Source organism: Ascidiella aspersa, chromosome 3 (genome assembly GCF_963924565.1).
Source record: "Ascidiella aspersa chromosome 3, kaAscAspe10.2, whole genome shotgun sequence".
Lineage (NCBI taxonomy): Eukaryota > Metazoa > Chordata > Ascidiacea > Phlebobranchia > Ascidiidae > Ascidiella > Ascidiella aspersa.
The window spans coordinates 11,555,887-11,583,766 of record NC_139449.1 but is presented as its reverse complement, the minus strand read 5'-3'; the positions used below and the strand labels follow the sequence as shown (position 1 = coordinate 11,583,766).

General features: G+C 34.4%; 14 non-coding genes across 14 annotated transcripts; all 14 read left to right on the top strand.

The window, feature by feature from the left end:
- The first annotated feature begins 3,758 nt into the window (after window positions 1-3,758).
- Trnad-guc (transfer RNA aspartic acid (anticodon GUC)) lies at window positions 3,759-3,830 on the top strand. The gene has a single exon. It is a non-coding gene; the product is annotated as a tRNA-Asp (tRNA).
- Window positions 3,831-5,489: 1,659 nt separating this feature from the next.
- Window positions 5,490-5,561, top strand: Trnad-guc (transfer RNA aspartic acid (anticodon GUC)). Its single transcript has one exon. It is a non-coding gene; the product is annotated as a tRNA-Asp (tRNA).
- A 1,658-nt stretch (window positions 5,562-7,219) lies between these two features.
- Trnad-guc (transfer RNA aspartic acid (anticodon GUC)) lies at window positions 7,220-7,291 on the top strand. The gene has a single exon. It is a non-coding gene; the product is annotated as a tRNA-Asp (tRNA).
- Window positions 7,292-8,951: 1,660 nt separating this feature from the next.
- Window positions 8,952-9,023, top strand: Trnad-guc (transfer RNA aspartic acid (anticodon GUC)). Its single transcript has one exon. It is a non-coding gene; the product is annotated as a tRNA-Asp (tRNA).
- Window positions 9,024-10,682: 1,659 nt separating this feature from the next.
- Trnad-guc (transfer RNA aspartic acid (anticodon GUC)) lies at window positions 10,683-10,754 on the top strand. The gene has a single exon. It is a non-coding gene; the product is annotated as a tRNA-Asp (tRNA).
- A 1,658-nt stretch (window positions 10,755-12,412) lies between these two features.
- Window positions 12,413-12,484, top strand: Trnad-guc (transfer RNA aspartic acid (anticodon GUC)). Its single transcript has one exon. It is a non-coding gene; the product is annotated as a tRNA-Asp (tRNA).
- Window positions 12,485-14,143: 1,659 nt separating this feature from the next.
- On the top strand, window positions 14,144-14,215 carry Trnad-guc (transfer RNA aspartic acid (anticodon GUC)). Its single transcript has one exon. It is a non-coding gene; the product is annotated as a tRNA-Asp (tRNA).
- Window positions 14,216-15,872: 1,657 nt separating this feature from the next.
- Window positions 15,873-15,944, top strand: Trnad-guc (transfer RNA aspartic acid (anticodon GUC)). Its single transcript has one exon. It is a non-coding gene; the product is annotated as a tRNA-Asp (tRNA).
- A 1,647-nt stretch (window positions 15,945-17,591) lies between these two features.
- Trnad-guc (transfer RNA aspartic acid (anticodon GUC)) lies at window positions 17,592-17,663 on the top strand. Its single transcript has one exon. It is a non-coding gene; the product is annotated as a tRNA-Asp (tRNA).
- A 1,660-nt stretch (window positions 17,664-19,323) lies between these two features.
- Window positions 19,324-19,395, top strand: Trnad-guc (transfer RNA aspartic acid (anticodon GUC)). The gene has a single exon. It is a non-coding gene; the product is annotated as a tRNA-Asp (tRNA).
- Window positions 19,396-21,042: 1,647 nt separating this feature from the next.
- Trnad-guc (transfer RNA aspartic acid (anticodon GUC)) lies at window positions 21,043-21,114 on the top strand. The gene has a single exon. It is a non-coding gene; the product is annotated as a tRNA-Asp (tRNA).
- Window positions 21,115-22,775: 1,661 nt separating this feature from the next.
- Window positions 22,776-22,847, top strand: Trnad-guc (transfer RNA aspartic acid (anticodon GUC)). Its single transcript has one exon. It is a non-coding gene; the product is annotated as a tRNA-Asp (tRNA).
- Window positions 22,848-24,507: 1,660 nt separating this feature from the next.
- On the top strand, window positions 24,508-24,579 carry Trnad-guc (transfer RNA aspartic acid (anticodon GUC)). The gene has a single exon. It is a non-coding gene; the product is annotated as a tRNA-Asp (tRNA).
- Window positions 24,580-26,239: 1,660 nt separating this feature from the next.
- Trnad-guc (transfer RNA aspartic acid (anticodon GUC)) lies at window positions 26,240-26,311 on the top strand. Its single transcript has one exon. It is a non-coding gene; the product is annotated as a tRNA-Asp (tRNA).
- Window positions 26,312-27,880: the final 1,569 nt, after the last annotated feature.

Sequence of the window (27,880 nt, the reverse complement as noted above, 5' to 3'; positions counted from 1 at the left end):
TCACAAATTCTTGTTCTTTTTGAAAGACACACAAATCAATAAAGTTCAACTGCAATTTAATTTGTTTGCAAGTGGTCTTACGTTTAATGTTGAATATTTCTATCATCTGAGATGTATAGGAAACACGGTTCGATTAGTAAACCATACAATTGTTAACAAAAATATGGATAGAGTTGATATGATATATTAATTTGTAAATGTGACATTCCAAATCTCAGAAGCTTTTTTTTTCTTTCTTATTATTCAAAACGCGAAATAACACCAGCCAATATAGGTATGCTACCCTGTAACGTCTTCCTCGTTAGTATAGTGGTCAGTATCCCCGCCTGTCACGCGGGACACCGGGGATCGATTCCCCGACGGGGAGATCTTTTTCAAAGGCTGAAGTTATTCATTTGCTTTTTCTACTCTTATGTTATTTCGATTCCGCTCAAATTGTAAACCTTAACATAATTCTAGATATAACTGATTGGAAGTTGGTAGTTGAAACATGAATGAAATACACGAACTTTGCTGTATATTTGGAACCATGAAATTACATGAATAACATTTGAAAACTGAAACATAACAGATAAATACGTGCGCATATATAAAGACAAAACAATAAAGAAAAGCTGAATAATATTTTTTTTAATACAAAAGGTTGGAACAAACATATACTTAATATAGAAAATGAAAATAATAAAATGATGCAACATTTTATGCAACAGCACACGTGCGCAAGTTTTGCTGACAACGCCGACCATGTTGACCTCGCAGAACACTGGTAACCAACGAAGAGCATGACAGGTTCGGGAAAGATGGACCAACATCAGATATTTTACTGAAATTGATTCTTCTTCCAATTGGCACTGTAGTTGTTTGGTGAGCGTAAGAAGGATTTTTGCAAGCAGTGATATCTGACACGTGTCTAAAACGTTTCGCTTGCTGTCGATAGTCTTTGAAAAGGCATTCTGGTTGGCATTGCAAACGATCGTTTACATGTTCATTTTCTTCGCTTCGAGCTCGTTTCCTTGTTGTACTAGTCGTTGCAGATTTGTTAATGCAAGTGGGTTTACTGTTGGTTGATTGTCTCTTCATTCTACGTCTTGGTTTCGCTGTATGAAATCGTTCAATCTTTGGAGACACGTGAAGCGTTTCACAGAAACTCATGCTCAGGAGTCCGATTGCATTGCAGTTCTCAACAGCATTGGGTGACATTTTATTACTAAAGTCGTCTTGCGATAAATTGAACTCGCTTTTATAATTGTGTCAAAAGAAGTATAAGCCAAGTAGTTGATTCCGTATTTATATAGGCAGCAAAGCTGATTTTGATAATTACAAAGAAAAAAGGAGAACTGTCTAATGAAGCGCTGCTGAAATTTTCTGTTAACCTTATCAGTGTTGTTTTTTCAAATTCATTGACCACCCGCTTGCAGAACGGCTGTCCCTTTGATGTACTAATCACAATCTGTATTACCTCTTTAATCAGTTTATCAAGTATTTTTCGGTTTCAATCTCATCAAAGCAAACGATGCACTAAAGACAAATATACAAAATAAGTTTTTCAGTACCTTGAATAAGTACTCAACTGAATATAAATCTTCACTTAGTTAAACTAGAGATATCTAAAGCTTGTTGATAAATATACACGTATAATGACCAGCCAATTAAAATAATATTTCCAATTATCACTGATGGTTTTAAAACTTTACAGTATCAACAAAAATGTGTTTAGCTATTATTTTGAAATCACAAATTCTTGTTCTTTTTGAAAGACACACAAATCAATAAAGTTCAAATGCAATTTAATTTGTTTGCAAGTGGTCTTACGTTTAATGTTGAATATTTCTATCATCTGAGATGTATAGGAAACACGGTTCGATTAGTAAACCATACAATTGTTAACAAAAATATGGATAGAGTTGATATGATATATTAATTTGTAAATGTGACATTCCAAATCTCAGAAGCTTTTTTTTTCTTTCTTATTATTCAAAACGCGAAATAACACCAGCCAATATAGGTATGCTACCCTGTAACGTCTTCCTCGTTAGTATAGTGGTCAGTATCCCCGCCTGTCACGCGGGACACCGGGAAACGATTCCCCGACGGGGAGATCTTTTTCAAAGGCTGAAGTTATTCATTTGCTTTTTCTACTCTTATGTTATTTCGATTCCGCTCAAATTGTAAACCTTAACATAATTCTAGATATAACTGATTGGAAGTTGGTAGTTGAAACATGAATGAAATACACGAACTTTGCTGTATATTTGGAACCATGAAATTACATGAATAACATTTGAAAACTGAAACATAACAGATAAATACGTGCGCATATATAAAGACAAAACAATAAAGAAAAGCTGAATAATATTTTTTTTAATACAAAAGGTTGGAACAAACATATACTTAATATAGAAAATGAAAATAATAAAATGATGCAACATTTTATGCAACAGCACACGTGCGCAAGTTTTGCTGACAACGCCGACCATGTTGACCTCGCAGAACACTGGTAACCAACGAAGAGCATGACAGGTTCGGGAAAGATGGACCAACATCAGATATTTTACTGAAATTGATTCTTCTTCCAATTGGCACTGTAGTTGTTTGGTGAGCGTAAGAAGGATTTTTGCAAGCAGTGATATCTGACACGTGTCTAAAACGTTTCGCTTGCTGTCGATAGTCTTTGAAAAGGCATTCTGGTTGGCATTGCAAACGATCGTTTACATGTTCATTTTCTTCGCTTCGAGCTCGTTTCCTTGTTGTACTAGTCGTTGCAGATTTGTTAATGCAAGTGGGTTTACTGTTGGTTGATTGTCTCTTCATTCTACGTCTTGGTTTCGCTGTATGAAATCGTTCAATCTTTGGAGACACGTGAAGCGTTTCACAGAAACTCATGCTCAGGAGTCCGATTGCATTGCAGTTCTCAACAGCATTGGGTGACATTTTATTACTAAAGTCGTCTTGCGATAAATTGAACTCGCTTTTATAATTGTGTCAAACGAAGTATAAGCCAAGTAGTTGATTCCGTATTTATATAGGCAGCAAAGCTGATTTTGATAATTACAAAGAAAAAAGGAGAACTGTCTAATGAAGCGCTGCTGAAATTTTCTGTTAACCTTATCAGTGTTGTTTTTTCAAATTCATTGACCACCCGCTTGCAGAACGGCTGTCCCTTTGATGTACTAATCACAATCTGTATTACCTCTTTAATCAGTTTATCAAGTATTTTTCGGTTTCAATCTCATCAAAGCAAACGATGCACTAAAGACAAATATACAAAATAAGTTTTTCAGTACCTTGAATAAGTACTCAACTGAATATAAATCTTCACTTAGTTAAACTAGAGATATCTAAAGCTTGTTGATAAATATACACGTATAATGACGAGCCAATTAAAATAATATTTCCAATTATCACTGATGGTTTTACAACTTTACAGTATTCAACAAAAATGTGTTTAGCTATTATTTTGAAATCACCAATTCTTGTTCTTTTTGAAAGACACACAAATCAATAAAGTTCAAATGCAATTTAATTTGTTTGCAAGTGGTCTTACGTTTAATGTTGAATATTTCTATCATCTGAGATGTATAGGAAACACGGTTCGATTAGTAAACCATACAATTGTTAACAAAAATATGGATAGAGTTGATATGATATATTAATTTGTAAATGTGACATTCCAAATCTCAGAAGCTTTTTTTTTCTTTTTTATTATTCAAAACGCGAAATAACACCAGCCAATATAGGTATGCTACCCTGTCACGTCTTCCTCGTTAGTATAGTGGTCAGTATCCCCGCCTGTCACGCGGGAGACCGGGGTTCGATTCCCCGACGGGGAGATCTTTTTCAAAGGCTGAAGTTATTCATTTGCTTTTTCTACTCTTATGTTATTTCGATTCCGCTCAAATTGTAAACCTTAACATAATTCTAGATATAACTGATTGGAAGTTGGTAGTTGAAACATGAATGAAATACACGAACTTTGCTGTATATTTGGAACCATGAAATTACATGAATAACATTTGAAAACTGAAACATAACAGATAAATACGTGCGCATATATAAAGACAAAACAATAAAGAAAAGCTGAATAATATTTTTTTTAATACAAAAGGTTGGAACAAACATATGCTTAATATAGAAAATGAAAATAATAAAATGATGCAACATTTTATGCAACAGCACACGTGCGCAAGTTTTGCTGACAACGCCGACCATGTTGACCTCGCAGAACACTGGTAACCAACGAAGAGCATGACAGGTTCGGGAAAGATGGACCAACATCAGATATTTTACTGAAATTGATTCTTCTTCCAATTGGCACTGTAGTTGTTTGGTGAGCGTAAGAAGAATTTTTGCAAGCAGTGATATCTGACACGTGTCTAAAACGTTTCGCTTGCTGTCGATAGTCTTTGAAAAGGCATTCTGGTTGGCATTGCAAACGATCGTTTACATGTTCATTTTCTTCGCTTCGAGCTCGTTTCCTTGTTGTACTAGTCGTTGCAGATTTGTTAATGCAAGTGGGTTTACTGTTGGTTGATTGTCTCTTCATTCTACGTCTTGGTTTCGCTGTATGAAATATTTCAATCTTTGGAGACACGTGAAGCGTTTCACAGAAACTCATGCTCAGGAGTCCGATTGCATTGCAGTTCTCAACAGCATTGGGTGACATTTTATTACTAAAGTCGTCTTGCGATAAATTGAACTCGCTTTTATAATTGTGTCAAACGAAGTATAAGCCAAGTAGTTGATTCCGTATTTATATAGGCAGCAAAGCTGATTTTGATAATTACAAAGAAAAAAGGAGAACTGTCTAATGAAGCGCTGCTGAAATTTTCTGTTAACCTTATCAGTGTTGTTTTTTCAAATTCATTGACCACCCGCTTGCAGAACGGCTGTCCCTTTGATGTACTAATCACAATCTGTATTACCTCTTTAATCAGTTTATCAAGTATTTTTCGGTTTCAATCTCATCAAAGCAAACGATGCACTAAAGACAAATATACAAAATAAGTTTTTCAGTACCTTGAATAAGTACTCAACTGAATATAAATCTTCACTTAATTAAACTAGAGATATCTAAAGCTTGTTGATAAATATACACGTATAATAACCAGCCAATTAAAATAATATTTCCAATTATTACTGATGGTTTTACAACTTTACAGTATTCAACAAAAATGTGTTTAGCTATTATTTTGAAATCACAAATTCTTGTTCTTTTTGAAAGACACACAAATCAATAAAGTTCAAATGCAATTTAATTTGTTTGCAAGTGGTCTTACGTTTAATGTTGAATATTTCTATCATCTGAGATGTATAGGAAACACGGTTCGATTAGTAAACCATACAATTGTTAACAAAAATATGGATAGAGTTGTTATGATATATTAATTTGTAAATGTGACATTCCAAATTCAGAAGCTTTTTTTTTCTTTCTTATTATTCAAAACGCGAAATAACACCAGCCAATATAGGTATGCTACCCTGTCACGTCTTCCTCGTTAGTATAGTGGTCAGTATCCCCGCCTGTCACGCGGGAGACCGGGGTTCGATTCCCCGACGGGGAGATCTTTTTCAAAGGCTGAAGTTATTCATTTGCTTTTTCTACTCTTATGTTATTTCGATTCCGCTCAAATTGTAAACCTTAACATAATTCTAGATATAACTGATTGGAAGTTGGTAGTTGAAACATGAATGAAATACACGAACTTTGCTGTATATTTGGAACCATGAAATTACATGAATAACATTTGAAAACTGAAACATAACAGATAAATACGTGCGCATATATAAAGACAAAACAATAAAGAAAAGTTGAATAACATTTTTTTTAATACAAAAGGTTGGAACAAACATATACTTAATATAGAAAATGAAAATAATAAAATGATGCAACATTTTATGCAACAGCACACGTGCGCAAGTTTTGCTGACAACGCCGACCATGTTGACCTCGCAGAACACTGGTAACCAACGAAGAGCATGACAGGTTCGGGAAAGATGGACCAACATCAGATATTTTACTGAAATTGATTCTTCTTCCAATTGGCACTGTAGTTGTTTGGTGAGCGTAAGAAGGATTTTTGCAAGCAGTGATATCTGACACGTGTCTAAAACGTTTCGCTTGCTGTCGATAGTCTTTGAAAAGGCATTCTGGTTGGCATTGCAAACGATCGTTTACATGTTCATTTTCTTCGCTTCGAGCTCGTTTCCTTGTTGTACTAGTCGTTGCAGATTTGTTAATGCAAGTGGGTTTACTGTTGGTTGATTGTCTCTTCATTCTACGTCTTGGTTTCGCTGTATGAAATCTTTCAATCTTTGGAGACACGTGAAGCGTTTCACAGAAACTCATGCTCAGGAGTCCGATTGCATTGCAGTTCTCAACAGCATTGGGTGACATTTTATTACTAAAGTCGTCTTGCGATAAATTGAACTCGCTTTTATAATTGTGTCAAACGAAGTATAAGCCAAGTAGTTGATTCCATATTTTTATAGGCAGCAAAGTTGATTTTGATAATTACAAACAAAAAAGGAGAACTGTCTAATGAAGCGCTGCTGAAATTTTCTGTTAACCTTATCAGTGTTGTTTTTTCAAATTCATTGACCACCCGCTTGCAGAACGGCTGTCCCTTTGATGTACTAATCACAATCTGTATTACCTCTTTGATCAGTTTATCAAGTATTTTTCGGTTTCAATCTCATCAAAGCAAACGATGCACTAAAGACAAATATACAAAATAAGTTTTTCAGTACCTTGAATAAGTACTCAACTGAATATAAATCTTCACTTAGTTAAACTAGAGATATCTAAAGCTTGTTGATAAATATACACGTATAATGACGAGCCAATTAAAATAATATTTCCAATTATCACTGATGGTTTTACAACTTTACAGTATTCAACAAAAATGTGTTTAGCTATTATTTTGAAATCACCAATTCTTGTTCTTTTTGAAAGACACACAAATCAATAAAGTTCAAATGCAATTTAATTTGTTTGCAAGTAGTCTTACGTTTAATGTTGAATATTTTCATCATCTGAGATGTATAGGAAACACGGTTCGATTAGTAAACCATACAATTGTTAACAAAAATATGGATAGAGTTAATATGATATATTAATTTGTAAATGTGACATTCCAAATCTCAGAAGCTTTTTTTTTTTTTTATTATTCAAAACGCGAAATAACACCAGCCAATATAGGTATGCTACCCTGTCACGTCTTCCTCGTTAGTATAGTGGTCAGTATCCCCGCCTGTCACGCGGGAGACCGGGGTTCGATTCCCCGACGGGGAGATTTTTTTTCAAAGGCTGAAGTTATTCATTTGCTTTTTCTACTCTTATGTTATTTCGATTCCGCTCAAATTGTAAACCTTAACATAATTCTAGATATAACTGATTGGAAGTTGGTAGTTGAAACATGAATGAAATACACGAACTTTGCTGTATATTTGGAACCATGAAATTACATGAATAACATTTGAAAACTGAAACATAACAGATAAATACGTGCGCATATATAAAGACAAAACAATAAAGAAAAGCTGAATAATATTTTTTTTAATACAAAAGGTTGGAACAAACATATACTTAATATAGAAAATGAAAATAATAAAATTATGCAACATTTTATGCAACAGCACACGTTCGCAAGTTTTGCTGACAACTTCGACCATGTTGACCTCGCAGAACACTGGTAACCAACGAAGAGCATGACAGGTTCGGGAAAGATGGACCAACATCAGATATTTTACTGAAATTGATTCTTCTTCCAATTGGCACTGTAGTTGTTTGGTGAGCGTAAGAAGGATTTTTGCAAGCAGTGATATCTGACACGTGTCTAAAACGTTTCGCTTGCTGTCGATAGTCTTTGAAAAGGCATTCTGGTTGGCATTGCAAACGATCGTTTACATGTTCATTTTCTTCGCTTCGAGCTCGTTTCCTTGTTGTACTAGTCGTTGCAGATTTGTTAATGCAAGTGGGTTTACTGTTGGTTGATTGTCTCTTCATTCTACGTCTTGGTTTCGCTGTATGAAATCGTTCAATCTTTGGAGACACGTGAAGCGTTTCACAGAAACTCATGCTCAGGAGTCCGATTGCATTGCAGTTCTCAACAGCATTGGGTGACATTTTATTACTAAAGTCGTCTTGCGATAAATTGAACTCGCTTTTATAATTGTGTCAAACGAAGTATAAGCCAAGTAGTTGATTCCGTATTTATATAGGCAGCAAAGCTGATTTTGATAATTACAAAGAAAAAAGGAGAACTGTCTAATGAAGCGCTGCTGAAATTTTCTGTTAACCTTATCAGTGTTGTTTTTTCAAATTCATTGACCCACCCGCTTGCAGAACGGCTGTCCCTTTGATGTACTAATCACAATCTGTATTACCTCTTTGATCAGTTTATCAAGTATTTTTCGGTTTCAATCTCATCAAACCAAACGATGCACTAAAGACAAATATACAAAATAAGTTTTTCAGTACCTTGAATAAGTACTCAACTGAATATAAATCTTCACTTAGTTAAACTAGAGATATCTAAAGCTTGTTGATAAATATACACGTATAATGACGAGCCAATTAAAATAATATTTCCAATTATCACTGATGGTTTTACAACTTTACAGTATTCAACAAAAATGTGTTTAGCTATTATTTTGAAATCACCAATTCTTGTTCTTTTTGAAAGACACACAAATCAATAAAGTTCAAATGCAATTTAATTTGTTTGCAAGTAGTCTTACGTTTAATGTTGAATATTTTCATCATCTGAGATGTATAGGAAACACGGTTCGATTAGTAAACCATACAATTGTTAACAAAAATATGGATAGAGTTAATATGATATATTAATTTGTAAATGTGACATTCCAAATCTCAGAAGCTTTTTTTTTTTTTTATTATTCAAAACGCGAAATAACACCAGCCAATATAGGTATGCTACCCTGTCACGTCTTCCTCGTTAGTATAGTGGTCAGTATCCCCGCCTGTCACGCGGGAGACCGGGGTTCGATTCCCCGACGGGGAGATCTTTTTCAAAGGCTGAAGTTATTCATTTGCTTTTTCTACTCTTATGTTATTTCGATTCCGCTCAAATTGTAAACCTTAACATAATTCTAGATATAACTGATTGGAAGTTGGTAGTTGAAACATGAATGAAATACACGAACTTTGCTGTATATTTGGAACCATGAAATTACATGAATAACATTTGAAAACTGAAACATAACAGATAAATACGTGCGCATATATAAAGACAAAACAATAAAGAAAAGCTGAATAATATTTTTTTAATACAAAAGGTTGGAACAAACATATACTTAATATAGAAAATGAAAATAATAAAATGATGCAACATTTTATGCAACAGCACACGTGCGCAAGTTTTGCTGACAACGCCGACCATGTTGACCTCGCAGAACACTGGTAACCAACGAAGAGCATGACAGGTTCGGGAAAGATGGACCAACATCAGATATTTTACTGAAATTGATTCTTCTTCCAATTGGCACTGTAGTTGTTTGGTGAGCGTAAGAAGAATTTTTGCAAGCAGTGATATCTGACACGTGTCTAAAACGTTTCGCTTGCTGTCGATAGTCTTTGAAAAGGCATTCTGGTTGGCATTGCAAACGATCGTTTACATGTTCATTTTCTTCGCTTCGAGCTCGTTTCCTTGTTGTACTAGTCGTTGCAGATTTGTTAATGCAAGTGGGTTTACTGTTGGTTGATTGTCTCTTCATTCTACGTCTTGGTTTCGCTGTATGAAATATTTCAATCTTTGGAGACACGTGAAGCGTTTCACAGAAACTCATGCTCAGGAGTCCGATTGCATTGCAGTTCTCAACAGCATTGGGTGACATTTTATTACTAAAGTCGTCTTGCGATAAATTGAACTCGCTTTTATAATTGTGTCAAACGAAGTATAAGCCAAGTAGTTGATTCCGTATTTATATAGGCAGCAAAGCTGATTTTGATAATTACAAAGAAAAAAGGAGAACTGTCTAATGAAGCAATGCTGAAATTTTCTGTTAACCTTATCAGTGTTGTTTTTTCAAATTCATTGACCCACCCGCTTGCAGAACGGCTGTCCCTTTGATGTACTAATCACAATCTGTATTACCTCTTTAATCAGTTTATCAAGTATTTTTCGGTTTCAATCTCATCAAAGCAAACGATGCACTAAAGACAAATATACAAAATAAGTTTTTCAGTACCTTGAATAAGTACTCAACTGAATATAAATCTTCACTTAGTTAAACTAGAGATATCTAAAGCTTGTTGATAAATATACACGTATAATGACGAGCCAATTAAAATAATATTTCCAATTATCACTGATGGTTTTACAACTTTACAGTATTCAACAAAAATGTGTTTAGCTATTATTTTGAAATCACCAATTCTTGTTCTTTTTGAAAGACACACAAATCAATAACGTTCAAATGCAATTTAATTTGTTTGCAAGTGGTCTTACGTTTAATGTTGAATATTTCTATCATCTGAGATGTATAGGAAACACGGTTCGATTAGTAAACCATACAATTGTTAACAAAAATATGGATAGAGTTGATATGATATATTAATTTGTAAATGTGACATTCCAAATTCAGAAGCTTTTTTTTTCTTTCTTATTATTCAAAACGCGAAATAACACCAGCCAATATAGGTATGCTACCCTGTCACGTCTTCCTCGTTAGTATAGTGGTCAGTATCCCCGCCTGTCACGCGGGAGACCGGGGTTCGATTCCCCGACGGGGAGATCTTTTTCAAAGGCTGAAGTTATTCATTTGCTTTTTCTACTCTTATGTTATTTCGATTCCGCTCAAATTGTAAACCTTAACATAATTCTAGATATAACTGATTGGAAGTTGGTAGTTGAAACATGAATGAAATACACGAACTTTGCTGTATATTTGGAACCATGAAATTACATGAATAACATTTGAAAACTGAAACATAACAGATAAATACGTGCGCATATATAAAGACAAAACAATAAAGAAAAGCTGAATAACATTTTTTTTAATACAAAAGGTTGGAACAAACATATACTTAATATAGAAAATGAAAATAATAAAATGATGCAACATTTTATGCAACAGCACACGTGCGCAAGTTTTGCTGACAACGCCGACCATGTTGACCTCGCAGAACACTGGTAACCAACGAAGAGCATGACAGGTTCGGGAAAGATGGACCAACATCAGATATTTTACTGAAATTGATTCTTCTTCCAATTGGCACTGTAGTTGTTTGGTGAGCGTAAGAAGGATTTTTGCAAGCAGTGATATCTGACACGTGTCTAAAACGTTTCGCTTGCTGTCGATAGTCTTTGAAAAGGCATTCTGGTTGGCATTGCAAACGATCGTTTACATGTTCATTTTCTTCGCTTCGAGCTCGTTTCCTTGTTGTACTAGTCGTTGCAGATTTGTTAATGCAAGTGGGTTTACTGTTGGTTGATTGTCTCTTCATTCTACGTCTTGGTTTCGCTGTATGAAATCTTTCAATCTTTGGAGACACGTGAAGCGTTTCACAGAAACTCATGCTCAGGAGTCCGATTGCATTGCAGTTCTCAACAGCATTGGGTGACATTTTATTACTAAAGTCGTCTTGCGATAAATTGAACTCGCTTTTATAATTGTGTCAAACGAAGTATAAGCCAAGTAGTTGATTCCATATTTTTATAGGCAGCAAAGTTGATTTTGATAATTACAAACAAAAAAGGAGAACTGTCTAATGAAGCGCTGCTGAAATTTTCTGTTAACCTTATCAGTGTTGTTTTTTCAAATTCATTGACCACCCGCTTGCAGAACGGCTGTCCCTTTGATGTACTAATCACAATCTGTATTACCTCTTTGATCAGTTTATCAAGTATTTTTCGGTTTCAATCTCATCAAAGCAAACGATGCACTAAAGACAAATATACAAAATAAGTTTTTCAGTACCTTGAATAAGTACTCAACTGAATATAAATCTTCACTTAGTTAAACTAGAGATATCTAAAGCTTGTTGATAAATATACACGTATAATGACGAGCCAATTAAAATAATATTTCCAATTATCACTGATGGTTTTACAACTTTACAGTATTCAACAAAAATGTGTTTAGCTATTATTTTGAAATCACCAATTCTTGTTCTTTTTGAAAGACACACAAATCAATAAAGTTCAAATGCAATTTAATTTGTTTGCAAGTAGTCTTACGTTTAATGTTGAATATTTTCATCATCTGAGATGTATAGGAAACACGGTTCGATTAGTAAACCATACAATTGTTAACAAAAATATGGATAGAGTTAATATGATATATTAATTTGTAAATGTGACATTCCAAATCTCAGAAGCTTTTTTTTTTTTTTATTATTCAAAACGCGAAATAACAGCAGCCAATATAGGTATGCTACCCTGTCACGTCTTCCTCGTTAGTATAGTGGTCAGTATCCCCGCCTGTCACGCGGGAGACCGGGGTTCGATTCCCCGACGGGGAGATCTTTTTCAAAGGCTGAAGTTATTCATTTGCTTTTTCTACTCTTATGTTATTTCGATTCCGCTCAAATTGTAAACCTTAACATAATTCTAGATATAACTGATTGGAAGTTGGTAGTTGAAACATGAATGAAATACACGAACTTTGCTGTATATTTGGAACCATGAAATTACATGAATAACATTTGAAAACTGAAACATAACAGATAAATACGTGCGCATATATAAAGACAAAACAATAAAGAAAAGCTGAATAATATTTTTTTTAATACAAAAGGTTGGAACAAACATATACTTAATATAGAAAATGAAAATAATAAAATTATGCAACATTTTATGCAACAGCACACGTGCGCAAGTTTTGCTGACAACTTCGACCATGTTGACCTCGCAGAACACTGGTAACCAACGAAGAGCATGACAGGTTCGGGAAAGATGGACCAACATCAGATATTTTACTGAAATTGATTCTTCTTCCAATTGGCACTGTAGTTGTTTGGTGAGCGTAAGAAGGATTTTTGCAAGCAGTGATATCTGACACGTGTCTAAAACGTTTCGCTTGCTGTCGATAGTCTTTGAAAAGGCATTCTGGTTGGCATTGCAAACGATCGTTTACATGTTCATTTTCTTCGCTTCGAGCTCGTTTCCTTGTTGTACTAGTCGTTGCAGATTTGTTAATGCAAGTGGGTTTACTGTTGGTTGATTGTCTCTTCATTCTACGTCTTGGTTTCGCTGTATGAAATCGTTCAATCTTTGGAGACACGTGAAGCGTTTCACAGAAACTCATGCTCAGGAGTCCGATTGCATTGCAGTTCTCAACAGCATTGGGTGACATTTTATTACTAAAGTCGTCTTGCGATAAATTGAACTCGCTTTTATAATTGTGTCAAACGAAGTATAAGCCAAGTAGTTGATTCCGTATTTATATAGGCAGCAAAGCTGATTTTGATAATTACAAAGAAAAAAGGAGAACTGTCTAATGAAGCGCTGCTGAAATTTTCTGTTAACCTTATCAGTGTTGTTTTTTCAAATTCATTGACCCACCCGCTTGCAGAACGGCTGTCCCTTTGATGTACTAATCACAATCTGTATTACCTCTTTGATCAGTTTATCAAGTATTTTTCGGTTTCAATCTCATCAAAGCAAACGATGCACTAAAGACAAATATACAAAATAAGTTTTTCAGTACCTTGAATAAGTACTCAACTGAATATAAATCTTCACTTAGTTAAACTAGAGATATCTAAAGCTTGTTGATAAATATACACGTATAATGACGAGCCAATTAAAATAATATTTCCAATTATCACTGATGGTTTTACAACTTTACAGTATTCAACAAAAATGTGTTTAGCTATTATTTTGAAATCACCAATTCTTGTTCTTTTTGAAAGACACACAAATCAATAAAGTTCAAATGCAATTTAATTTGTTTGCAAGTAGTCTTACGTTTAATGTTGAATATTTTCATCATCTGAGATGTATAGGAAACACGGTTCGATTAGTAAACCATACAATTGTTAACAAAAATATGGATAGAGTTAATATGATATATTAATTTGTAAATGTGACATTCCAAATCTCAGAAGCTTTTTTTTTTTTTTATTATTCAAAACGCGAAATAACACCAGCCAATATAGGTATGCTACCCTGTCACGTCTTCCTCGTTAGTATAGTGGTCAGTATCCCCGCCTGTCACGCGGGAGACCGGGGTTCGATTCCCCGACGGGGAGATCTTTTTCAAAGGCTGAAGTTATTCATTTGCTTTTTCTACTCTTATGTTATTTCGATTCCGCTCAAATTGTAAACCTTAACATAATTCTAGATATAACTGATTGGAAGTTGGTAGTTGAAACATGAATGAAATACACGAACTTTGCTGTATATTTGGAACCATGAAATTACATGAATAACATTTGAAAACTGAAACATAACAGATAAATACGTGCGCATATATAAAGACAAAACAATAAAGAAAAGCTGAATAATATTTTTTTTGATACAAAAGGTTGGAACAAACATATACTTAATATAGAAAATGAAAATAATAAAATGATGCAACATTTTATGCAACAGCACACGTGCGCAAGTTTTGCTGACAACGCCGACCATGTTGACCTCGCAGAACACTGGTAACCAACGAAGAGCATGACAGGTTCGGGAAAGATGGACCAACATCAGATATTTTACTGAAATTGATTCTTCTTCCAATTGGCACTGTAGTTGTTTGGTGAGCGTAAGAAGGATTTTTGCAAGCAGTGATATCTGACACGTGTCTAAAACGTTTCGCTTGCTGTCGATAGTCTTTGAAAAGGCATTCTGGTTGGCATTGCAAACGATCGTTTACATGTTCATTTTCTTCGCTTCGAGCTCGTTTCCTTGTTGTACTAGTCGTTGCAGATTTGTTAATGCAAGTGGGTTTACTGTTGGTTGATTGTCTCTTCATTCTACGTCTTGGTTTCGCTGTATGAAATCTTTCAATCTTTGGAGACACGTGAAGCGTTTCACAGAAACTCATGCTCAGGAGTCCGATTGCATTGCAGTTCTCAACAGCATTGGGTGACATTTTATTACTAAAGTCGTCTTGCGATAAATTGAACTCGCTTTTATAATTGTGTCAAACGAAGTATAAGCCAAGTAGTTGATTCCATATTTTTATAGGCAGCAAAGTTGATTTTGATAATTACAAACAAAAAAGGAGAACTGTCTAATGAAGCGCTGCTGAAATTTTCTGTTAACCTTATCAGTGTTGTTTTTTCAAATTCATTGACCACCCGCTTGCAGAACGGCTGTCCCTTTGATGTACTAATCACAATCTGTATTACCTCTTTGATCAGTTTATCAAGTATTTTTCGGTTTCAATCTCATCAAAGCAAACGATGCACTAAAGACAAATATACAAAATAAGTTTTTCAGTACCTTGAATAAGTACTCAACTGAATATAAATCTTCACTTAGTTAAACTAGAGATATCTAAAGCTTGTTGATAAATATACACGTATAATGACGAGCCAATTAAAATAATATTTCCAATTATCACTGATGGTTTTACAACTTTACAGTATTCAACAAAAATGTGTTTAGCTATTATTTTGAAATCACCAATTCTTGTTCTTTTTGAAAGACACACAAATCAATAAAGTTCAAATGCAATTTAATTTGTTTGCAAGTAGTCTTACGTTTAATGTTGAATATTTTCATCATCTGAGATGTATAGGAAACACGGTTCGATTAGTAAACCATACAATTGTTAACAAAAATATGGATAGAGTTAATATGATATATTAATTTGTAAATGTGACATTCCAAATCTCAGAAGCTTTTTTTTTTTTTATTATTCAAAACGCGAAATAACACCAGCCAATATAGGTATGCTACCCTGTCACGTCTTCCTCGTTAGTATAGTGGTCAGTATCCCCGCCTGTCACGCGGGAGACCGGGGTTCGATTCCCCGACGGGGAGATCTTTTTCAAAGGCTGAAGTTATTCATTTGCTTTTTCTACTCTTATGTTATTTCGATTCCGCTCAAATTGTAAACCTTAACATAATTCTAGATATAACTGATTGGAAGTTGGTAGTTGAAACATGAATGAAATACACGAACTTTGCTGTATATTTGGAACCATGAAATTACATGAATAACATTTGAAAACTGAAACATAACAGATAAATACGTGCGCATATATAAAGACAAAACAATAAAGAAAAGCTGAATAATATTTTTTTTAATACAAAAGGTTGGAACAAACATATACTTAATATAGAAAATGAAAATAATAAAATTATGCAACAGCACACGTGCGCAAGTTTTGCTGACAACTTCGACCATGTTGACCTCGCAGAACACTGGTAACCAACGAAGAGCATGATAGGTTCGGGAAAGATGGACCAACATCAGATATTTTACTGAAATTGATTCTTCTTCCAATTGGCACTGTAGTTGTTTGGTGAGCGTAAGAAGGATTTTTGCAAGCAGTGATATCTGACACGTGTCTAAAACGTTTCGCTTGCTGTCGATAGTCTTTGAAAAGGCATTCTGGTTGGCATTGCAAACGATCGTTTACATGTTCATTTTCTTCGCTTCGAGCTCGTTTCCTTGTTGTACTAGTCGTTGCAGATTTGTTAATGCAAGTGGGTTTACTGTTGGTTGATTGTCTCTTCATTCTACGTCTTGGTTTCGCTGTATGAAATCGTTCAATCTTTGGAGACACGTGAAGCGTTTCACAGAAACTCATGCTCAGGAGTCCGATTGCATTGCAGTTCTCAACAGCATTGGGTGACATTTTATTACTAAAGTCGTCTTGCGATAAATTGAACTCGCTTTTATAATTGTGTCAAACGAAGTATAAGCCAAGTAGTTGATTCCGTATTTATATAGGCAGCAAAGCTGATTTTGATAATTACAAAGAAAAAAGGAGAACTGTCTAATGAAGCGCTGCTGAAATTTTCTGTTAACCTTATCAGTGTTGTTTTTTCAAATTCATTGACCCACCCGCTTGCAGAACCACTGTCCCTTTGATGTACTAATCACAATCTGTATTACCTCTTTGATCAGTTTATCAAGTATTTTTCGGTTTCAATCTCATCAAAGCAAACGATGCACTAAAGACAAATATACAAAATAAGTTTTTCAGTACCTTGAATAAGTACTCAACTGAATATAAATCTTCACTTAGTTAAACTAGAGATATCTAAAGCTTGTTGATAAATATACACGTATAATGACGAGCCAATTAAAATAATATTTCCAATTATCACTGATGGTTTTACAACTTTACAGTATTCAACAAAAATGTGTTTAGCTATTATTTTGAAATCACCAATTCTTGTTCTTTTTGAAAGACACACAAATCAATAAAGTTCAAATGCAATTTAATTTGTTTGCAAGTAGTCTTACGTTTAATGTTGAATATTTTCATCATCTGAGATGTATAGGAAACACGGTTCGATTAGTAAACCATACAATTGTTAACAAAAATATGGATAGAGTTAATATGATATATTAATTTGTAAATGTGACATTCCAAATCTCAGAAGCTTTTTTTTTTTTTTATTATTCAAAACGCGAAATAACACCAGCCAATATAGGTATGCTACCCTGTCACGTCTTCCTCGTTAGTATAGTGGTCAGTATCCCCGCCTGTCACGCGGGAGACCGGGGTTCGATTCCCCGACGGGGAGATCTTTTTCAAAGGCTGAAGTTATTCATTTGCTTTTTCTACTCTTATGTTATTTCGATTCCGCTCAAATTGTAAACCTTAACATAATTCTAGATATAACTGATTGGAAGTTGGTAGTTGAAACATGAATGAAATACACGAACTTTGCTGTATATTTGGAACCATGAAATTACATGAATAACATTTGAAAACTGAAACATAACAGATAAATACGTGCGCATATATAAAGACAAAACAATAAAGAAAAGCTGAATAATATTTTTTTAATACAAAAGGTTGGAACAAACATATACTTAATATAGAAAATGAAAATAATAAAATGATGCAACATTTTATGCAACAGCACACGTGCGCAAGTTTTGCTGACAACGCCGACCATGTTGACCTCGCAGAACACTGGTAACCAACGAAGAGCATGACAGGTTCGGGAAAGATGGACCAACATCAGATATTTTACTGAAATTGATTCTTCTTCCAATTGGCACTGTAGTTGTTTGGTGAGCGTAAGAAGAATTTTTGCAAGCAGTGATATCTGACACGTGTCTAAAACGTTTCGCTTGCTGTCGATAGTCTTTGAAAAGGCATTCTGGTTGGCATTGCAAACGATCGTTTACATGTTCATTTTCTTCGCTTCGAGCTCGTTTCCTTGTTGTACTAGTCGTTGCAGATTTGTTAATGCAAGTGGGTTTACTGTTGGTTGATTGTCTCTTCATTCTACGTCTTGGTTTCGCTGTATGAAATATTTCAATCTTTGGAGACACGTGAAGCGTTTCACAGAAACTCATGCTCAGGAGTCCGATTGCATTGCAGTTCTCAACAGCATTGGGTGACATTTTATTACTAAAGTCGTCTTGCGATAAATTGAACTCGCTTTTATAATTGTGTCAAACGAAGTATAAGCCAAGTAGTTGATTCCGTATTTATATAGGCAGCAAAGCTGATTTTGATAATTACAAAGAAACAAGGAGAACTGTCTAATGAAGCAATGCTGAAATTTTCTGTTAACCTTATCAGTGTTGTTTTTTCAAATTCATTGACCCACCCGCTTGCAGAACGGCTGTCCCTTTGATGTACTAATCACAATCTGTATTACCTCTTTAATCAGTTTATCAAGTATTTTTCGGTTTCAATCTCATCAAAGCAAACGATGCACTAAAGACAAATATACAAAATAAGTTTTTCAGTACCTTTAATAAGTACTCAACTGAATATTAATCTTCACTTAGTTAAACTAGAGATATCTAAAGCTTGTTGATAAATATACACGTATAATGACGAGCCAATTAAAATAATATTTCCAATTATCACTGATGGTTTTACAACTTTACAGTATTCAACAAAAATGTGTTTAGCTATTATTTTGAAATCACCAATTCTTGTTCTTTTTGAAAGACACACAAATCAATAACGTTCAAATGCAATTTAATTTGTTTGCAAGTGGTCTTACGTTTAATGTTGAATATTTCTATCATCTGAGATGTATAGGAAACACGGTTCGATTAGTAAACCATACAATTGTTAACAAAAATATGGATAGAGTTGATATGATATATTAATTTGTAAATGTGACATTCCAAATCTCAGAAGCTTTTTTTTTCTTTCTTATTATTCAAAACGCGAAATAACACCAGCCAATATAGGTATGCTACCCTGTCACGTCTTCCTCGTTAGTATAGTGGTCAGTATCCCCGCCTGTCACGCGGGAGACCGGGGTTCGATTCCCCGACGGGGAGATCTTTTTCAAAGGCTGAAGTTATTCATTTGCTTTTTCTACTCTTATGTTATTTCGATTCCGCTCAAATTGTAAACCTTAACATAATTCTAGATATAACTGATTGGAAGTTGGTAGTTGAAACATGAATGAAATACACGAACTTTGCTGTATATTTGGAACCATGAAATTACATGAATAACATTTGAAAACTGAAACATAACAGATAAATACGTGCGCATATATAAAGACAAAACAATAAAGAAAAGCTGAATAATATTTTTTTTAATACAAAAGGTTGGAACAAACATATACTTAATATAGAAAATGAAAATAATAAAATTATGCAACAGCACACGTGCGCAAGTTTTGCTGACAACTTCGACCATGTTGACCTCGCAGAACACTGGTAACCAACGAAGAGCATGATAGGTTCGGGAAAGATGGACCAACATCAGATATTTTACTGAAATTGATTCTTCTTCCAATTGGCACTGTAGTTGTTTGGTGAGCGTAAGAAGGATTTTTGCAAGCAGTGATATCTGACACGTGTCTAAAACGTTTCGCTTGCTGTCGATAGTCTTTGAAAAGGCATTCTGGTTGGCATTGCAAACGATCGTTTACATGTTCATTTTCTTCGCTTCGAGCTCGTTTCCTTGTTGTACTAGTCGTTGCAGATTTGTTAATGCAAGTGGGTTTACTGTTGGTTGATTGTCTCTTCATTCTACGTCTTGGTTTCGCTGTATGAAATCGTTCAATCTTTGGAGACACGTGAAGCGTTTCACAGAAACTCATGCTCAGGAGTCCGATTGCATTGCAGTTCTCAACAGCATTGGGTGACATTTTATTACTAAAGTCGTCTTGCGATAAATTGAACTCGCTTTTATAATTGTGTCAAACGAAGTATAAGCCAAGTAGTTGATTCCGTATTTATATAGGCAGCAAAGCTGATTTTGATAATTACAAAGAAAAAAGGAGAACTGTCTAATGAAGCGCTGCTGAAATTTTCTGTTAACCTTATCAGTGTTGTTTTTTCAAATTCATTGACCCACCCGCTTGCAGAACCACTGTCCCTTTGATGTACTAATCACAATCTGTATTACCTCTTTGATCAGTTTATCAAGTATTTTTCGGTTTCAATCTCATCAAAGCAAACGATGCACTAAAGACAAATATACAAAATAAGTTTTTCAGTACCTTGAATAAGTACTCAACTGAATATAAATCTTCACTTAGTTAAACTAGAGATATCTAAAGCTTGTTGATAAATATACACGTATAATGACGAGCCAATTAAAATAATATTTCCAATTATCACTGATGGTTTTACAACTTTACAGTATTCAACAAAAATGTGTTTAGCTATTATTTTGAAATCACCAATTCTTGTTCTTTTTGAAAGACACACAAATCAATAAAGTTCAAATGCAATTTAATTTGTTTGCAAGTAGTCTTACGTTTAATGTTGAATATTTTCATCATCTGAGATGTATAGGAAACACGGTTCGATTAGTAAACCATACAATTGTTAACAAAAATATGGATAGAGTTAATATGATATATTAATTTGTAAATGTGACATTCCAAATCTCAGAAGCTTTTTTTTTTTTTTATTATTCAAAACGCGAAATAACACCAGCCAATATAGGTATGCTACCCTGTCACGTCTTCCTCGTTAGTATAGTGGTCAGTATCCCCGCCTGTCACGCGGGAGACCGGGGTTCGATTCCCCGACGGGGAGATCTTTTTCAAAGGCTGAAGTTATTCATTTGCTTTTTCTACTCTTATGTTATTTCGATTCCGCTCAAATTGTAAACCTTAACATAATTCTAGATATAACTGATTGGAAGTTGGTAGTTGAAACATGAATGAAATACACGAACTTTGCTGTATATTTGGAACCATGAAATTACATGAATAACATTTGAAAACTGAAACATAACAGATAAATACGTGCGCATATATAAAGACAAAACAATAAAGAAAAGCTGAATAATATTTTTTTAATACAAAAGGTTGGAACAAACATATACTTAATATAGAAAATGAAAATAATAAAATGATGCAACATTTTATGCAACAGCACACGTGCGCAAGTTTTGCTGACAACGCCGACCATGTTGACCTCGCAGAACACTGGTAACCAACGAAGAGCATGACAGGTTCGGGAAAGATGGACCAACATCAGATATTTTACTGAAATTGATTCTTCTTCCAATTGGCACTGTAGTTGTTTGGTGAGCGTAAGAAGAATTTTTGCAAGCAGTGATATCTGACACGTGTCTAAAACGTTTCGCTTGCTGTCGATAGTCTTTGAAAAGGCATTCTGGTTGGCATTGCAAACGATCGTTTACATGTTCATTTTCTTCGCTTCGAGCTCGTTTCCTTGTTGTACTAGTCGTTGCAGATTTGTTAATGCAAGTGGGTTTACTGTTGGTTGATTGTCTCTTCATTCTACGTCTTGGTTTCGCTGTATGAAATATTTCAATCTTTGGAGACACGTGAAGCGTTTCACAGAAACTCATGCTCAGGAGTCCGATTGCATTGCAGTTCTCAACAGCATTGGGTGACATTTTATTACTAAAGTCGTCTTGCGATAAATTGAACTCGCTTTTATAATTGTGTCAAACGAAGTATAAGCCAAGTAGTTGATTCCGTATTTATATAGGCAGCAAAGCTGATTTTGATAATTACAAAGAAACAAGGAGAACTGTCTAATGAAGCAATGCTGAAATTTTCTGTTAACCTTATCAGTGTTGTTTTTTCAAATTCATTGACCCACCCGCTTGCAGAACGGCTGTCCCTTTGATGTACTAATCACAATCTGTATTACCTCTTTAATCAGTTTATCAAGTATTTTTCGGTTTCAATCTCATCAAAGCAAACGATGCACTAAAGACAAATATACAAAATAAGTTTTTCAGTACCTTTAATAAGTACTCAACTGAATATAAATCTTCACTTAGTTAAACTAGAGATATCTAAAGCTTGTTGATAAATATACACGTATAATGACGAGCCAATTAAAATAATATTTCCAATTATCACTGATGGTTTTACAACTTTACAGTATTCAACAAAAATGTGTTTAGCTATTATTTTGAAATCACCAATTCTTGTTCTTTTTGAAAGACACACAAATCAATAACGTTCAAATGCAATTTAATTTGTTTGCAAGTGGTCTTACGTTTAATGTTGAATATTTCTATCATCTGAGATGTATAGGAAACACGGTTCGATTAGTAAACCATACAATTGTTAACAAAAATATGGATAGAGTTGATATGATATATTAATTTGTAAATGTGACATTCCAAATCTCAGAAGCTTTTTTTTTTCTTTCTTATTATTCAAAACGCGAAATAACACCAGCCAATATAGGTATGCTACCCTGTCACGTCTTCCTCGTTAGTATAGTGGTCAGTATCCCCGCCTGTCACGCGGGAGACCGGGGTTCGATTCCCCGACGGGGAGATCTTTTTCAAAGGCTGAAGTTATTCATTTGCTTTTTCTACTCTTATGTTATTTCGATTCCGCTCAAATTGTAAACCTTAACATAATTCTAGATATAACTGATTGGAAGTTGGTAGTTGAAACATTAATGAAATACACGAACTTTGCTGTATATTTGGAACCATGAAATTACATGAATAACATTTGAAAACTGAAACATAACAGATAAATACGTGCGCATATATAAAGACAAAACAATAAAGAAAAGCTGAATAATATTTTTTTTAATACAAAAGGTTGGAACAAACATATACTTAATATAGAAAATGAAAATAATAAAATGATGCAACATTTTATGCAACAGCACACGTGCGCAAGTTTTGCTGACAACGCCGACCATGTTGACCTCGCAGAACACTGGTAACCAACGAAGAGCATGACAGGTTCGTGAAAGATGGACCAACATCAGATGTTTTACTGAAATTGATTCTTCTTCCAATTGGCACTGTAGTTGTTTGGTGAGCGTAAGAAGGATTTTTGCAAGCAGTGATATCTGACACGTGTCTAAAACGTTTCGCTTGCTGTCGATAGTCTTTGAAAAGGCATTCTGGTTGGCATTGCAAACGATCGTTTACATGTTCATTTTCTTCGCTTCGAGCTCGTTTCCTTGTTGTACTAGTCGTTGCAGATTTGTTAATGCAAGTGGGTTTACTGTTGGTTGATTGTCTCTTCATTCTACGTCTTGGTTTCGCTGTATGAAATCTTTCAATCTTTGGAGACGCGTGAAGCGTTTCACAGAAACTCATGCTCAGGAGTCCGATTGCATTGCAGTTCTCAACAGCATTGGGTGACATTTTATTACTAAAGTCGTCTTGCGATAAATTGAACTCGCTTTTATAATTGTGTCAAACGAAGTATAAGCCAAGTAGTTGATTCCATATTTTTATAGGCAGCAAAGTTGATTTTGATAATTACAAACAAAAAAGGAGAACTGTCTAATGAAGCGCTGCTGAAATTTTCTGTTAACCTTATCAGTGTTGTTTTTTCAAATTCATTGACCACCCGCTTGCAGAACGGCTGTCCCTTTGATGTACTAATCACAATCTGTATTACCTCTTTAATCAGTTTATCAAGTATTTTTCGGTTTCAATCTCATCAAAGCAAACGATGCACTAAAGACAAATATACAAAATAAGTTTTTCAGTACCTTGAATAAGTACTCAACTGAATATAAATCTTCACTTAGTTAAACTAGAGATATCTAAAGCTTGTTGATAAATATACACGTATAATGACGAGCCAATTAAAATAATATTTCCAATTATCACTGATGGTTTTACAACTTTACAGTATTCAACAAAAATGTGTTTAGCTATTATTTTGAAATCACCAATTCTTGTTCTTTTTGAAAGACACACAAATCAATAACGTTCAAATGCAATTTAATTTGTTTGCAAGTGGTCTTACGTTTAATGTTGAATATTTCTATCATCTGAGATGTATAGGAAACACGGTTCGATTAGTAAACCATACAATTGTTAACAAAAATATGGATAGAGTTGATATGATATATTAATTTGTAAATGTGACATTCCAAATCTCAGAAGCTTTTTTTTTCTTTCTTATTATTCAAAACGCGAAATAACACCAGCCAATATAGGTATGCTACCCTGTCACGTCTTCCTCGTTAGTATAGTGGTCAGTATCCCCGCCTGTCACGCGGGAGACCGGGGTTCGATTCCCCGACGGGGAGATCTTTTTCAAAGGCTGAAGTTATTCATTTGCTTTTTCTACTCTTATGTTATTTCGATTCCGCTCAAATTGTAAACCTTAACATAATTCTAGATATAACTGATTGGAAGTTGGTAGTTGAAACATTAATGAAATACACGAACTTTGCTGTATATTTGGAACCATGAAATTACATGAATAACATTTGAAAACTGAAACATAACAGATAAATACGTGCGCATATATAAAGACAAAACAATAAAGAAAAGCTGAATAATATTTTTTTTAATACAAAAGGTTGGAACAAACATATACTTAATATAGAAAATGAAAATAATAAAATGATGCAACATTTTATGCAACAGCACACGTGCGCAAGTTTTGCTGACAACGCCGACCATGTTGACCTCGCAGAACACTGGTAACCAACGAAGAGCATGACAGGTTCGTGAAAGATGGACCAACATCAGATGTTTTACTGAAATTGATTCTTCTTCCAATTGGCACTGTAGTTGTTTGGTGAGCGTAAGAAGGATTTTTGCAAGCAGTGATATCTGACACGTGTCTAAAACGTTTCGCTTGCTGTCGATAGTCTTTGAAAAGGCATTCTGGTTGGCATTGCAAACGATCGTTTACATGTTCATTTTCTTCGCTTCGAGCTCGTTTCCTTGTTGTACTAGTCGTTGCAGATTTGTTAATGCAAGTGGGTTTACTGTTGGTTGATTGTCTCTTCATTCTACGTCTTGGTTTCGCTGTATGAAATCTTTCAATCTTTGGAGACGCGTGAAGCGTTTCACAGAAACTCATGCTCAGGAGTCCGATTGCATTGCAGTTCTCAACAGCATTGGGTGACATTTTATTACTAAAGTCGTCTTGCGATAAATTGAACTCGCTTTTATAATTGTGTCAAACGAAGTATAAGCCAAGTAGTTGATTCCATATTTTTATAGGCAGCAAAGTTGATTTTGATAATTACAAACAAAAAAGGAGAACTGTCTAATGAAGCGCTGCTGAAATTTTCTGTTAACCTTATCAGTGTTGTTTTTTCAAATTCATTGACCACCCGCTTGCAGAACGGCTGTCCCTTTGATGTACTAATCACAATCTGTATTACCTCTTTGATCAGTTTATCAAGTATTTTTCGGTTTCAATCTCATCAAAGCAAACGATGCACTAAAGACAAATATACAAAATAAGTTTTTCAGTACCTTGAATAAGTACTCAACTGAATATAAATCTTCACTTAGTTAAACTAGAGATATCTAAAGCTTGTTGATAAATATACACGTATAATGACGAGCCAATTAAAATAATATTTCCAATTATCACTGATGGTTTTACAACTTTACAGTATTCAACAAAAATGTGTTTAGCTATTATTTTGAAATCACCAATTCTTGTTCTTTTTGAAAGACACACAAATCAATAAAGTTCAAATGCAATTTAATTTGTTTGCAAGTAGTCTTACGTTTAATGTTGAATATTTTCATCATCTGAGATGTATAAGAAACACGGTTCGATTAGTAAACCATACAATTGTTAACAAAAATATGGATAGAGTTGATATGATATATTAATTTGTAAATGTGACATTCCAAATCTCAGAAGCTTTTTTTTTCTTTCTTATTATTCAAAACGCGAAATAACACCAGCCAATATAGGTATGCTACCCTGTCACGTCTTCCTCGTTAGTATAGTGGTCAGTATCCCTGCCTGTCACGCGGGAGACCGGGGTTCGATTCCCCGACGGGGAGATCTTTTTCAAAGGCTGAAGTTATTCATTTGCTTTTTCTACTCTTATGTTATTTCGATTCCGCTCAAATTGTAAACCTTAACATAATTCTAGATATAACTGATTGGAAGTTGGTAGTTGAAACATTAATGAAATACACGAACTTTGCTGTATATTTGGAACCATGAAATTACATGAATAACATTTGAAAACTGAAACATAACAGATAAATACGTGCGCATATATAAAGACAAAACAATAAAGAAAAGCTGAATAATATTTTTTTTGATACAAAAGGTTGGAACAAACATATACTTAATATAGAAAATGAAAATAATAAAATGATGCAACATTTTATGCAACAGCACACGTGCGCAAGTTTTGCTGACAACGCCGACCATGTTGACCTCGCAGAACACTGGTAACCAACGAAGAGCATGACAGGTTCGGGAAAGATGGACCAACATCAGATATTTTACTGAAATTGATTCTTCTTCCAATTGGCACTGTAGTTGTTTGGTGAGCGTAAGAAGGATTTTTGCAAGCAGTGATATCTGACACGTGTCTAAAACGTTTCGCTTGCTGTCGATAGTCTTTGAAAAGGCATTCTGGTTGGCATTGCAAACGATCGTTCACATGTTCATTTTCTTCGCTTCGAGCTCGTTTCCTTGTTGTACTAGTCGTTGCAGATTTGTTAATGCAAGTGGGTTTACTGTTGGTTGATTGTCTCTTCATTCTACGTCTTGGTTTCGCTGTATGAAATCTTTCAATCTTTGGAGACACGTGAAGCGTTTCACAGAAACTCATGCTCAGGAGTCCGATTGCATTGCAGTTCTCAACAGCATTGGGTGACATTTTATTACTAAAGTCGTCTTGCGATAAATTGAACTCGCTTTTATAATTGTGTCAAACGAAGTATAAGCCAAGTAGTTGATTCCATATTTTTATAGGCAGCAAAGTTGATTTTGATAATTACAAACAAAAAAGGAGAACTGTCTAATGAAGCGCTGCTGAAATTTTCTGTTAACCTTATCAGTGTTGTTTTTTCAAATTCATTGACCACCCGCTTGCAGAACGGCTGTCCCTTTGATGTACTAATCACAATCTGTATTACCTCTTTGATCAGTTTATCAAGTATTTTTCGGTTTCAATCTCATCAAAGCAAACGATGCACTAAAGACAAATATACAAAATAAGTTTTTCAGTACCTTGAATAAGTACTCAACTGAATATAAATCTTCACTTAGTTAAACTAGAGATATCTAAAGCTTGTTGATAAATATACACGTATAATGACGAGCCAATTAAAATAATATTTCCAATTATCACTGATGGTTTTACAACTTTACAGTATTCAACAAAAATGTGTTTAGCTATTATTTTGAAATCACCAATTCTTGTTCTTTTTGAAAGACACACAAATCAATAAAGTTCAAATGCAATTTAATTTGTTTGCAAGTAGTCTTACGTTTAATGTTGAATATTTTCATCATCTGAGATGTATAGGAAACACGGTTCGATTAGTAAACCATACAATTGTTAACAAAAATATGGATAGAGTTAATATGATATATTAATTTGTAAATGTGAC